Source organism: Trichosurus vulpecula, chromosome 3 (genome assembly GCF_011100635.1).
Source record: "Trichosurus vulpecula isolate mTriVul1 chromosome 3, mTriVul1.pri, whole genome shotgun sequence".
Taxonomy (NCBI): domain Eukaryota; kingdom Metazoa; phylum Chordata; class Mammalia; order Diprotodontia; family Phalangeridae; genus Trichosurus; species Trichosurus vulpecula.
Genome location: NC_050575.1, coordinates 209,059,478 through 209,071,929, shown reverse-complemented (window position 1 = coordinate 209,071,929; position 12,452 = coordinate 209,059,478).

Here is a 12,452-nt window from a genome sequence, read left to right as displayed (position 1 = left end):
GGAGGTACACATAGTTAATGGTCAATAAGCATTTTTTGAATAAATGAATGACTTGAATCAGTGGTTACTTATTTGGCAATCTCAACTTTCCTGGGAAACAAGCAAACAAGCCTTTGGTCAGCTAAAATAGATGTCCCAAAATCGAGGTGCTATTGTACATACTCATAAGAACCTCTTTCCTGACACCTCACCCCTGACCCAGCTTCCTTCACTTAGGATCTACTTACTTACATTCCACAAAACTCTAACTAATCTGTTTATCCTAGCCCACAATAGATTAGAAGCAGCAAATTAGAAGGTTGAAAGAGGATGCTAGAGGCAGCCATACTGACAACCTGACATTGAGTGAGGAGAAAGAAAAAACTATAAACAGCAGTGACAAAATTTTTAAAAATCATGGCAACATGGTAGTTGGGGAACATGAGTCACTAAGCATCTGGCAAACCATTACATGTACCTCAAGTCATTCCAAAGCAAGTTCCTCAGCATTGGTAGCATTTGATCTAAGCTTGAATGACACCCATCTAGGATTGGATGAGATGACTTTTTAATGTCTTTTTCAAAAGAATGAGTGTAACCACAGTGTTTCAGGACAGGACATGAATGGTTCATGATGGTCATCAAGCGAAAGCTAAATTGTATATATACCCTTTTGTTGAAGAAGGGAGGTAAAGATTTCTATTTCCTTTAAATACTCTGTCAAATCCATTACATTATCCATGTGGACACTTACTTCTACCAGTATAGATCACTATCCAAGTAGGACTTCTTATACTGCACTATTCTTTTCCACTTTAACAAATCTATATTCTCATTGATGTGGGTACTCCATTACATACAAGTTGCAATACATAATAAGAATTATAATTATGTATGTAGTTCTTAAAGTTTACAAAGCACTTAATATATCTTACTGAAAGATTACAACATTCTTCTGGGTGGGTGGTGCAGTGGATAAAGTGCTGTATCTATGGTCAGGAAGACATGAGTTCAAATCTAGCCTCAGACAGTGACTAGCTGTGTGACTCTGGGCAAGTCACATAATCTCTGTTTGCCTCAGTTTCCTCGTTTTTAAAAGGGGTTGTTTTAAGGATCAAATGAGATAATAATTATAAAGTACTTAGCTCAGTGTCTGGCAGAGAGTAAGTGCTATATAAACATTTTTTAAAAATCCTTGCAAAATATTTCCAACATCTCTAAAAGAGATACAAAGGCTATAGGATCATAGGTTTTTAACCTGGAGTACTTTATTATTTTATTCTTTTCCAATTACATGTGAAAATATTTTTAACATTCTTTTTAAATGTAGGGGGCAGGATGCTGAGCCTGGAGTTCAAATCTGCCCTTAGATACTAGCTGTGTGACCCTGGGTAAATCACTTAACCTCTGCCTCAGTTTCATCATCTGAAAAATAAGGATAATAATTGCACCTACTTCCTAGGGTTGTGAAGGTCAAATGGGATAATAATTGTAAAGTGATTACTCATACTCATATGAACTCCCTTCTTATTAGAGTGCCTGTAATGCACTAGATGTTAGCTATTATTAGCTATTATTGACTCAGCAGGTATGTCTTAGGGATTTGAAACTCGGAGAGGTTGCAACTTGTCTGTGGTCATTCAGCTAGTAAATGCCAGAGGTAGAATTTGAATACATATCTTCCTGAGTCCAAGTCTAGCACTTTATAAACACTGTGTTTTATCACCATGAACTTTTGTCTAATTTCCTCTCATAAATTCTCCACATCAGTTCTACCCAATATCCTGGGAACATCCTTCTAGATCTCTTGGCATTTTGTGGGTTTTGTATTATTTATCTATTACTTATTTGCTCATCTCCTTTTTAATCATACATCTCCTTATTGCTGTTCTTAAAAATACTTCATAAATGCTTAAGTGCCTCACTATTAGCCTAGAGCAGGGGGTTTTAACCTTTTTTGGAGTCATGGATTCCTTTGGCAGTGTGATGAAGCCTATGGAACCCTTCTCAGAATAATGCTGTTAAATGAATAAAATAAAATAAAATTCATAGGTTTATAAAGGAAACTAATTATATTGAAATATAGTTAAGATATTTTTAAAAAATTCTCAGACTTCATGTTAAGAATTTTTGGTTTAAAGACAATAGAGTATGCAAATTCTTCTGTTTGGCATTGAAAACACTTTATAGTATTGCTTCTGATGACCTTCTTAGACTTTTTACCATATTCTTTGGTCCAGACATATTTCTTCTCCAGACATCTCTCTTCTTCTGGGTAGGTGGTAACAGTGGATAAAGTGCTGTGTCTATGGTCACAAAGCCTATGATATATTCCCTTCTCATCTCCACATGTTGGAATCCCTAACTCCCTTCCAAGGTTAGCTCAAGATCTATCTTCTACAAGAGGCCTTTCTTTCTTTTCATCTTTTTTATCTTAGACAAATACTAATACTTAAGTACATAATAAGAAAAGAAAAAGAAACAAGCATATCATAAACTTTCATATTAAACTTAAATATAAAATAAGAAAAGGAAAAAATAACATGTCATGTGCACAACAGAACATAGGAGAGGATTCAGAATATATAGCAATAACTTTTCATTTCAAGAAAGCCAAATGTTAAATACTGGGCGTTATGTTGAAAGCTGTCCATTTATTCTTTGCTTCCTTGTAGGTTTTCTTTTGTTCTCTGCTATACACTTTTTACTTTGTATTTCCCCCTCCCCTTCCTTCCCTCCCCTACAATAAAGCATGGATACATTTACATCTAGATATTGACATATACATACCCATATATCTATACATACATACATAAACATTTACTTTCCCTAAGAGATTCTACTCCTAATCTTTATTTTTATGTTTGTGCATATCTCTTTTTTCCTATCTCTCCTAATTCCTCTTTGACTTCTACCCACTACCCTGCCCTCCTATTACTTAACCTACTCCCGGTCCAAAGATGCCTCCCTTATCCTCCCCTTGCCATAAATCAAAACATTCTTTTGTACACCTCTTTGACCTATTCCCTCACCCTCCCCTCTAAAGATCCCTCTTATCCTCCCAAGAATCCCTCCCTTATCCTCCCATTCCTGTTGATCTAAACACCCTTCTATATCCTCCTTCTAACCTATTCCCTCACTCTCCCCTCTAAAGATCCCTCCTTTATCCTCTTCTCCCCATCTCCTTAGAGTTTTATTTCTTTCTAAATTTAGAAGACTCTTCTAGATGTATATATATTTTCCTCTCTTGAACCTAGTAGGTTTCCAGAACTAATAGCCTCCTTCACCATCTAATTCCTCTATATTGGTTTTTCCTCTTGCACCTCAATTGTATAAGATAATTAGTCTTTTAGCTTTACTTGAACAGTTTAACTTTTTGAAGTCACATCATACTCAAATGTACCCCAATCTTTCTTATAAGCTACCTAATTACTAATAACAATCTCAGACATACCATATTTCCCCATGTATAAAATGCACCCTTTTTCAAAAAATTTGGGGTCGAAAAACTGGGTGCCGTCTTATACAGTGGTTGTAGATTTTTTTCCTTGCATTTCCCACTTTTTCGCGCTTGTTGTCTTTGCGCTCATTGTTTCGCATTTGTTACTGGTATATTAGGTTACGTTTTACCACGTTCTGCCCAGAAATGGCTCAGAAAAGATTTTCGTACAGTGCTGAATTCAAGTTAAAAGTGACCCAGTTTGTGAAAGTGAATGGAAATCGTGCTGCTGAACATAAGTTTGCTCCTCCTCCAACTGAGAAAACAATCTGAGACTGGCTATGGGAAGAAGAAACCCTACTGAAAATGCCAGGGCAGAAGAAGGCCATGAGAGGCAAGTCAGCAAAATGGCCTGATTTAGAGAGGGAATTGAAGATATGGATTGAAGAGCAAAGGGCAATTGGAATTCCTCTGTCCACAAAGATGGTTCAGCATGAGGCAAGAAGAATTGCTGATGAAAAAGAAGCTACTGATTTCAAAGGAGACACAATTTGTGCTTCAGGTTCATGAAACGGAATGGACTAAGCATGTGTACACGCACCAGACTTGCCCAAAAGATGCCTGAAAGCTATGAGCAGATGAATAAAACTTGAGTTCAATAACTTTATGTAATACATTTTTTTTTTCAAATTTTGGGCTCCAAAATTAAGGTGTGTCTTATACAGTGGAGCGTCTTATACATGGGGAAATACGGCATGTTTTACATTTTACATACATAGAAGGTAAACAATCTATCACTAATGAGTCTCTTGTAATTGGTTATTGGTATGTACCTTATATTTCTCTTGGCTCTTGTATGTCAAATCTTCTATTAAGTTCAGTTGCTTTTTTTTTTAAACAAAGTCCTGAAAGTCTGGCAATTCATTAAATATCCTTTTTCCATTCAGAATTACGCTTAGCTTTGCTGGGTATATTTTCAGTCAGAAGCCCAGTTCTTTTCCTCTTTAACACTATAGTGTTTCAAGACCTGTGATCTTTTAGTGTCCCCACTGCTAGGTTTTGTGTGATTCTAATCGTGTACCACCATATGTAAACTGTTTTTTTCTTGTTGTTTGTAATATTTTGTCCTTAAGCTGGGGGTTTCAGAATTTGACAATAATATTCCTGTGAGTTTTCTTAATAGGATCTCTTTCAGGTGGTGACCAGTGGATTTTTTTTATTTCTTTCCTCTCTTGTTCAGGACAATTTAAAAAAATTATTTCTTGTATTATTGTATCAAGATTCTTTTTTTTGATTATAGCTTTCAGGTAGTCTGATTATTCTTATGTTTTCTCTTCTTGATCTGTTCTCCAGATGAGTTGTTTTTCTTATGAGATGTTTCACATTCTCTTCTATTTTTTCATTCTTCATGTTTTGCTTTTTATTTCTTAATCTCTTATAACTTCACTGGCTTCCCCTTGCCCAATTCTACTTTCAAAGAGTCATTTTCTTCCTTAAGATTCTGGATCTCTCTTTCTAATTGGTTGACTTTCTTTTTATAATTTTTTTTTCTTTGATTATTCTTTTCTTTTTAGTTTTTCCTCGATCTCTTTCATTTGATTTTTAAAGTCTTTTTAAAGTTCTTCAATGAATTCTTTTTGGGCAGGTGACCATTTGACATTACTCTTTGGGGTAGAAGATGATTTCTTTGCTTTAGTATCCTCTGAAGATGAACCCCAGTCGTCTCTATTCCCATAGTAGCTCTCTATGGTTGGATTTTTTCTTGGCCTGTGTTTTTTTTTTTGTAATCTTTTATAATCACCTCTAGTCCTGGGGTATGAAGGATGGTTTCTCTGGCCTCAGATCCTCTTCAGTCGTCCCCTCTGACCTTGAACTCAAACCAAGACCTCCAGCCTCCTGTAAGTGTCCACAGCCAGTGGCTTCCCATCCCCATTGCTTTCTACACTCACTCAGCCTGTGCTTGTTCCTTCTTGCCCCTTACCACATCTCCACAGCACAGCTGGGTCTGGCGGTCCTTGTTAGCACAGGCTCCTTAGATCTTTCTCACACAGCTCAGAGGCCCAATTCTCCTCACTATCTCAGGAGTAAAAGTTCTTGTGGCTGGGGCAAAGGCAGAGGCAGAGGCAGCCTCACAACCCAGCTAACCCCAGGGCTTGTGTGGTTCCTAGCCTGGAGGTATTTACTCTTCACAGGGGTACTGGGATTTTTCTTCAGATCTTCTCCAATTTCTGTTCTGTCCCCACTCTTATTTATTTTCACCCTCTATATTAATTGTGAGGCGCTATTTTATTTCTTTTGTGGAGGAAAATCTTGAGAGCTTGCAATTTTCTGACCTACTCCACCATTTCTCCAGAATCCTCTCCTAAGAGGCCGTTTCTAATGCCCCTAGTTAATTATGTCTCCCTGAAATTATTTTGTATTTCCTTTTTATATATTTTCTATTCATTTACATGTATACATATTGTTTCTCTCAATAGAATGTAAAGTAATTGAGGGAAGACTTTCATTTTTGTGTTTGTATTCCTAGTACGTGGTGTCATCCCCATGGGAAGCCGGCTCCCAAAGAAGGTTAGGGGAATGCAGGGCCTCCAAAGCCAGTGCTTAGAGGAAGGCATTGGAGGGAAGGGTGGCAGGTTCAGCGCAACTGAAGAAGTCCTGGCCAATGAGGTGTGGGAACTAGTACATAGCACATTGCCTACTACATGATAGGTGTTTAATAAATGCTTCTTCTTGATTGATTCTTCCCTGCAATTCTTTGGCCCTTAAGCCTCTGTCCTTGACTGAGTGCTCATACCCCAGATAAGACCTTCCCTCTACTCCTAACTTCCTCAGCCTAGCACTATTACCTCCTCTCTCTTGACTAGACAACCCCAGCCATATCTTGACTTGCTTCTCCCTACTATGAGGTCTGTTTCCCCAGCCTCTGAGGACCCAATATTACCTGCCATAAGGTTGGACCTTAAGAGAGAATCACTAACAGACTAATCACCTATTTCTCTTGAATGACCTCTCTCCAACAACTGACAAATCACCTAGATTCATTCCTCAATGGTTAGAAGACTTATACCTCTTCATATTATTCTTATCACAATGATTCTAAACCCCCTGATCCTCAAAGTACAAACCCTATACATTCTCCAACCACTGACTCCCTCATCTCCATCCTCCTCAACCATATTCTCCTAATGTCTGACTGAAGATCTGTTTATCTCTTCCATTGTGCTCTCTACAATACCTACTCCATAATTAACAAACTTTTACCTTAAAGTCCTGTCCTTTTTTATTTCTATTTTTTGGCCTTCACTAAGATATGGTTCCTCTACGAGGATACTGTTTCTCTTGTTGCCCTTTCTAATACTGACTGCATTTTCTCTTAAACAACTCTGTATTCATAGAATATGGCAGAGGGCCCAGAATATTCTTTGTTCCCCATGGCTACTTCCTTACTATCCCTCTACATTCACCATTCAGCAATCTCTTCTTTAAGATTCATGCTATCCACATTTTATTGCCCAGTCCAATCTTGATGACCATTGTCTATCAAGACCCCAAGACATTTTTCTTTCTTTCTAAGTGAGTTTAGCGATTGGCTATGGTTTTTCTCTTCATCTCAGCTCCTACTATCATATTAGGGTACTTCAATATATACTTCCTGATTCTCCCTCTGTTACCTTTATTTCCCAATTTCTCAGTCTACTCAGTTCCTATGCTCTACTCCTCTGTTCCACTTCAGCTACACACAGAGATGATTATGCCCTTGACCAAGCCATTGCCCACAAGCATCTTTCATGTTGATGAATTCCAAAATTCCTTTATTTGATCACAACTTTTTATCATTCCATTTTTTCTTATTTCTTACAACCCTCTAATGCTGTTTTTCATCCTCACTTCGCCATCTAGTCCTTCCCTTTGAAAGGTCATCATCCATACACTGGCTACACTATCCTCCCTTTACTATCTTGACCCCTGGTGAATTAGTTCAAATTTATACTATCTCTACCTAGTCAAATCAATCATACCTAGTCAAACCCTAACCTTGGATTACTTACCTATCTGCCTCCTTTATTCTTATTTACATGCGGCTAAATAGAGCTGGAGAAAATCACAAAAAAGCGTGCTGATTGCATCCACTACAAATTTATACTTCACAATCTCAACTGGGCCCTCACCACAGAAAAGCAAACAATTTATAACTTGAACAGATTCACTATCTTGCTCACTACAAAAGCTATTCAATTTTTTTTTATCCCTCCTTAGGTGTCCCACTGTAAATACTTCTACCCTCTCAGCCAAAAAATTTTCATCAAAGCATACTTTACTAAAAAAAAATGGGATGTTCACTGAGAGCTTCCTCTTCTTCCTTCCTCCTCATCTCACATCACTCAGACATTTTTCCCTGTTAACTCCTCCTTTACCCCCATTACATAGGAAGATGTGACTCTTCTCCTTAGCAAGGAAAACCTCATTAAATAGACTCTTGATGCCATCCCTTCCTTGTTTTCTTCAAGAGACTGCCCCCAACTAACACCCTACTCTCTCTAAAATCTTCACATCTCCCTCTTTCTACTGCCTCCTTCACTGATGACTATAGGCCCACATATTTCTCCCTCATCTTTAAAAAATACTTCATCTGTCAATCCTCATTAACTACTGGTCTATTTTTCTTATCTTTTTGGCTAAACTTGAGAAAGACATCTACACTTGGCACCTTTTTCCTTTCTTTCCACTCACCTGTAAACCCTCTGCAATCTGGCTTTGGACCCAATTATTTTAACTGAAACTGATCTCTCTGAAGTCACCAATGATCTCTTAATTGCAAAATATAAAAAAATCCTGGTCCTTCTTGACCTCTCTGCAGTCTTTGATACTGTTGATGAGATGACTTTTTCCTTGTGGATTACTCTTTTTTTGTCTAGGTTTTCATGTTACTGTTCTCTTCTGATTCTCCTCCCACCTGTCTTTTCCTTCATCTCCTTTGCTTCATTTTCATCCAGGTCATACCCACTAAGTGTGGGCATCCCTCAGGTCTCTGCCCTGAGCCCTCTTCTCATTTTATTCTGTACTTCCTTGCTTGATGATTATTACATCACTTCCTATGGGTTCAATTATAATGTCTAAGCAAATGATTTCCAAATATACGTATCCTTCCATAGCCTATCTCTTGAGCTCCAGTTCTTCATAACCAGATAAGGACAGATTTGGACACCAGGAATTGGACGTTCTATAGGCACTTCAAACCCTAAATGTCCAAAACAAAACTCACTCATTTCCCCCCCCCTCCCCCAACCCTCTTCCCTTTGCAACTTCCCTTTTTATTTTCAAGGTCATTACCATTCTCCCAGAATCTAAACCTTGGTGTTATCCTACACTACCCACTCTCACTGACCCCACATATCTAATATGTTGCCAAATCTTGTTTTTACCATTACACTATCCCTTCCATATATCCTCTCTTCTCCACTCACACAGCTACCACCCTTGTACAAACCCTCATCACTTCTTGCCTAGGCTATTATCACTTTAGCTTTCTACCTGAATCAGGTCTCTCCTTGCTCTAACCCATCTTTTATTCAGTTGCTAATGTGATTTTCCTAAAACACATGTTTGTTATCCCTATATTCGATAAACTCCTGTGCCTCCCTTTTATCTCCAGGATCAAATGTAAAATCCTCTGTGGGCATTTAAGGTCATTCACAACAAAAATAGGAAGGCCTTTTTTACCTTTCCAGTCTACTCACATTTCCCTTCCCTCTTCACACCCTCTTCTAGCTACACTGGTCCACTTGCTGATCCTTCACATGCTTTTGTCACTCTACTGACTTCATGCATTTTTCATCAGAAATGCCTAGAATACTTTCCCTCCTCACTTCCAATTCCTAGGTTTCCTGACTTGAAAACTCAGCTCAAATCTCCCCTTCTACAAGAGGCCTTTCCTACCTTTCTATTACTAGTCTCTTCCCTTTGAGAGATTATTTTCCATTTATACTCTATATATCATGTATGTACAGTTATTTACATGTTGTTTCTTCCATCAGATGTGGGCTCCTTTAGAGATAGGGCTTTGTTGTTTGTTGCCTTTCTTTTTATCTCCAGTACTTAGCATGGTGCCTGGCACATATTAAATACTTAATAGAGGTGTATTACCCATTCTGGATCACTGCCTTATTGTGGTAGGGAGGTTTGCTTAGGCCCATGAAACTATGAGCATGCAAGATTATCTAAGATGGACAGGTCATAGTGGAGAGTTATGACAAAAGGTAATACACTGGAGAAGGAAATAGCAAAGCACTCCAGTATCTTTGCCAAGAAAACCCCCTGGGAAATATGAAAATGATAAGAGATTATGACATTGGAAGATGAGCCCTTCAGGTCAGAAGGCATCTAACATGTTACTGGGGAAGAGAGTAAGACAACTAAAGTAGCTCCAGAAAGAAAGAAGCAGCTGGGCCAAAGCTGTAAGGAAGCTCCACTGTGGATATGTCTGATGATGAAAGGAATCTGATGCTGTAAAGATCAATACTGCATAGCAACTTGGAATGTAAGATCTATGATCCAAGGTAAGCTGGGTGTGGTCAAACGGGAGATGGAAAGATTAAGCACCAACATCCTGGGTGTCAGTGAACTTAAAATGGACAGGAATGGGAGAATTTAATTCAGGTAATCATTGTATTACATCCATACAGAATCCATCATAAGAAATGGAGAAACCCTTGTAATCAATAAAAGGGTGAGAAAAGCAGTACTGGGGTATAATCTAAAAAATGACAATGCTATCTGTTCAAAACCAAGGCAAACCATTCAGCATCAAAGTAATACAAGTCTAGGCTCCAACCACTGAAGAGGCCAAAGTTGCTCAATTCTATGAAGACCTACAACATCATCTAGAAACAACATTAAAAAAATGTCATATTCATCATAGGGGATTGGAATGCTAAAGTAGGAAATCAAAAGATAACTAGAATAAGAGTCAAATTTGGCCTTGGAATACAAAATGAAGTAGGGCAGAGACTAATAGAGTTTTGTCAAGATAACCAACTCACTGGTCATAGCAAATACTCTTTTTTAACAACCCAAAAGGTGACTCTACACAAGAACATCACCACATGATCAATCTTGAAATCAGTTTGATTACGTACTTTGCAGGTAAAGGTGGAGGAGCTCTATACAGTCAGTGAAAAGAAGATATGGAGCTGACTGTGGTTCAGATCATGAGCTTTTTACTGCAAAACTCAGACTTAAATTGAAAGAAGTAGGGAAAATCATCAGACCATACATGTATAACCCAAATAACATCACTTATGAATATGAAGTGGAGGTGATAAATAGATTTAAGGGATTAGATCTGGTAGAGTGCCTGAAGAACTATGGACAGAGGTTTGCAATATTATATAGGAAGCAGCAACAAAAGACATTCCAAAGAAAAAGATCAAGAAAGGAAAATGGCTGTCTGATTGAGACTTTACAAATAGTTGAGGAAAGAAGGAAAATGAAAGTTAAAGGAGAAAGGGAAAGATATACACAACTGAATGAATGCAGAATTCCAGAGAATAGCAAGGAGAAATAAGAAAGTTTTATTAAATGAGCAATGCAAAGAAATAGAAGACAATTGAATGGGAAAGACATGAGATCTCTTCAAGAAAATTAGAGGTATCAAGGGAATATTTCATGCAAAAATGGGCATTGTAAAAGATAAAAATGGTAGGGACTTAACAGGAGTAGAAGGGCTAAAAAAGGAATGGCAAGAATATACAGAAGAACTATACAAGGAAGATTTTTAACATCACTGATAACCACAATAGTGTGGTTATTGATCTAGAGCCGTATATCCTGCAGAATTAAGTCAAGTGGGCCTTAGGAAGCATTGTAAGCAATAAGGCTCTAGTGGAGATGACTCAGTTCCAGCTGGGGGTATTTAAAATCCTAAAAGATGTGCTTCAGTCAATATGCTAGCAAATTTGAAAAACTCAACAGTGGCCACTGGATTGAAAAAGATCAGTTTATAACTCAATCCTAAAGAAGGGCAATGCCAGGGAATGTTCAAATTACCAAACAGTTACATTCATTTCACCTATCAGCAAGGTTATACTTAAGATGCTTCAGCAATATGTGAACTGAGAATTACCAGAAGTGTAGGCTGGTTTTCAAAGAGGCAGGGGAACCAAATTGCCAACATTCATTGGATTATGGAGAAAACAAGGCAATTCCAGAAAAAAATCTACTTCTGCTTCATTGACTACACTAAAGCCTTTGAAAGTGTGGCTCACCACAAAATGTGTCAAGTCCTCAAAGAGATGGGAGTAACACATCATCTTACTTGTCTCCTGAGGAACCTGTGTGCAGGTCAAGAAGCAACAGTTTAAACAGAACATGGAACAACAGATTGGTTTAAGATTGGGAAAGACTACAAAAATGCTGTACCTTGTCACCTTATTTATTTAATTTATAAGCAGAGTACATATCATGTGAAATGCCGGTCTATATGAATCAAATGCCAGACTTAAGGTTACCAAGAGAAAGAGCAACAGTCTCAGATATGTAGATGATACGGCTCTGATGGCAGAAAGTGAAGAATGAAGAAGCCTACTGATGAAGGTGAAAGAGGAGAGCATAAAAGCTGGCTTGAAACTTAAAAAAAAACACCCTAAGATCTTGGCAATTGTTCCCATCATTCCTCACAAATAAAGGGAGAAGAAACAGAAGCAGTGTCAGATTTTATATTCTTCAGCTCAAAGATCACTGCAGACAACAACTGCAGTCATGAAATTAAAAGATGCTTGCTCATTGGAAGGAAAGTGATGGCAAATTTGAACAGCTTACTAAAAAGCACAGATATCGCCTTTGCCAACAAAGGTCCATATAGTCAAAGCTATGGTTTTTCCAGTAGCAGTATATGTTGGACTATAAGGAAAGCTAAGTACCATAGAATCCGCAAGATTTTGAGAGTCCTCTGGACAGCAAGCAGATTGCTTAAAAGTGTCCACAAAGTTCTGCTTTGGGGAAACCCGGACTCTGAAGAGAGGGATCTGGCTTTTTA